The following is a 2953-nucleotide window of genomic DNA, read 5'->3' on the forward strand; positions in this document are numbered from 1 at the left end:
AGCTCGTTTTTTTTCTAGGCAATGTGCGGACTGCGGAGCTCGTGGTCTGGCTTGTTCGAAAAGGAGTTATTTACCCAAAACCACCACACTTGGGGCTAGGGTAACCACTTGGTACCACATTGAAGGCAGATCATAAAAAACCACCGAAAATGTGCCTAATGCGTAACGCGGAGCACTGATAGTAGAATAACCTCGCGAAAACAGTCAAACTGACTGGTTGGGCCCACCTGTAAGGCTGACGTGGATTGCCTATGTGGAAATTTTGCTGAGTTGGACCTAGGTCCCACCTGTCATCCATCCATTGTCTTCTTCCTCCCCATCTCTTCAATCGGTCAAGCAGAGGATGGGAGCTCCGGTGGAGAGGTGCTCGCCGGCGGCAGCCTGGAGCGGTGCAGGCCACCACGCTCCCATAACTGAAAAAAGCAGGCCACTCTGGTGATGGAGTGGTGCTCGTCCGCGTCACCCCCTTGGCCAGAAGAGAAATAGTAGGGCAGGCGCGTGGCGGCGGCGCTCCGGTCACTGAACGGCGGCGGCGGTCGGTGTTGGTGGCGTGGAGCTCCGCGGCGGCGTCGGCGCTCAGGAATGGGAGAGAGGAGGCAGGGTCGTGCGGCAGGCAGAGCGCGATGCGAGCGCGGAGCAAGCTCGCACGTCCTGCTGCCGGCGCCGCTCCCGCTTGCTATGTCTCTGCCTCGTCCCTTCATTCCGTGTCGGCGGCGGAGGTCGGTGTTTGCGGCGTGGAGCTCCACAGCAGCAGCGGCGCTCGGGAGTGGAAGCGAGGAGGAGGGGCCGTGCGCTGAGCTCGGGCGAGATCCCGCCCCAGCCATGTCCGCGTCCACCGGAGGACGAGCGGCCACGCTTCCACGATGCGGCCCGCGGACGCGAGCTGGTCTCCCGGAGGAGCTCGCCGGCGGCAGCCAGGAGCACATGTCCTCTGTGGTGGCGGCGCCGGTGATGTCCGTGTCCAGTGCTCGCCCACAACCTGTTCGGTCAAATGCCCACAGAGAAAAAGAGAGAGAAATAAAAAAGAAAAGGTGAACAAATAAACACTTTAGTCATTGACAGGTGGGACCTAGGTCCAACTCAGCAAAATTTCCACATAGGCAATCCACGTCAGCTTTACAGGTGGGCCCAACCAGTCAGTTTGACTATTTTCGCGAGGTTATCCGACTATCGGTGCTCCGCGTTACGCATTAGGCACATTTCCCGTGGTTTTTTGTGATCTGCCTTCAATGTGGTACCAAGTGATTACCCTAGCCCCAAGTGCGGTGGTTTTGGGTAAATAACTCTTCGAAAAGAGCAGCACGCATCGTCTTTAAAGCCCAGGAAGGAAATCTATGAGGCCAACTTGAGGCCCAATAGCCGAACACCAAGGCCCAGTATACACCAAAGAAGGCGACGGGGAGCTGATCTCCTTTAAAAAAATAAGGGAAGCGGCTGTGTGTTGGGAGCAATTAATTGAAGGGTAATTCCACTCAAAAAATGAAGGATAATTTTTCCTCAAGTTTTCTTTTGCGGGGTAAATGGGAGTTTTATTCCATAGAGATAGGGTTACAGTCAAGTGGCAAAAGAGCCTCAATACATGGAGGTCCACGGTGTAGCCATACAACAGTACTACACTCAGTTCGACTATAACCAGCTAAACAATCAGCTACCCTATTTTGTTCACGACTAATTCCTTTTGGGGAGTAAACTCCATTTCAAGCATCAAGAATTTAATCTCAGCAACTAAATGACCAGATGTTGAGCGATCCAAACTATCACCCATGACAGATGTCAATGCCGTTGAGGAATCAGACTGCACAGTGATTGGACCCTCCGATTGTTGCTTTGACAATGCCATGCATTGCATCAACGCGGAGTAAAATGCATAGAACCACCACTTTCGTGTCACAACGAGATTCTATTCGCGGGAGAAAAGGAAGGAGGGCCGGCTCGGGCCCAGGGTAGCATGGAAGCTTTTCGTAGGGCTCTGGAAGTTTGTGAGCTGAATGATCTAGGGTATGTTGGTGACCCTTTCACATGGAGGAACAACTGGAGAGATGTGGCTGGTTACACTAGGGAGCGTCTGGATCGGGCGGTCGCAAATATGGGCTGGAGATGCCTTTTCCCACTACACAAAATCATCAATGGTGATCTGCGACGCTTTGATCACCGTCCTATTATTGCGGAGCTGAATGGGCAAACAGCGGGAGGTGTTCAAGGTGGGGGCAGAGGTGCTTTCGTTTTGAGGCGCGTTGGCTGAATGAGGAGGGGTGTGAGCAGGTGGTTATGGAAGCTTGGGAGGCGGCGGTGAATGAAGATCTCTGGTCGGTGGGGGAGGCAATGAAGAGAATTGGAGGTAGCCTAGTTCGATGGGACAGGGAGGTTCTGGGGGAGCCGCGTAACAGAATTAAGAGAGCAAAAAAGGACCTGGAGAAGTGTCGTCGGGGGGTCCTAGATCAACATTAGGTATTACGTGAGCACCTCCTAAGGTATAAGCTCAGTCGGCTGGAGGATCAGTATAACCTTTATTGGCAGCAGCGAGCTCATGTCAACTGGCTCAAGAATGGTGATCGTAATACGGGCTTTTTCCATGCTCATGCCTCTGAAAGGAGAAGGGTGAATACTATCAGGAGTTTGAAGAAGGATGGTGGTGGTGTTGTGGAGAAGGAGGAAGAGCTAGGGCCTTTTATTTAACTATTACAAAAGTTTGTTCGTGTCTTCTGCAGGCCCGCTAAACAATGAACTTCTCCAACATGTGCCCAAAACTGTAACCGACAAGATGAATGAGCAGCTTATGAAGCCTTTTAGTGGGGAGGAGATAAAGCAAGCTCTAGACAACATAGGGGATCTTAAGGCCCCTGGCCCAGATGGGATGCCGGCGGTTTTCTATAAAAAGTTCTGGGAGAAGATGGGAGTGAAAATCCAGGAGGAAGTCTTGAGTATTCTGAATGGAGGTGACATGCCGGTGGGT

Source organism: Triticum aestivum, chromosome 6D (genome assembly GCF_018294505.1).
Source record: "Triticum aestivum cultivar Chinese Spring chromosome 6D, IWGSC CS RefSeq v2.1, whole genome shotgun sequence".
Lineage (NCBI taxonomy): Eukaryota > Viridiplantae > Streptophyta > Magnoliopsida > Poales > Poaceae > Triticum > Triticum aestivum.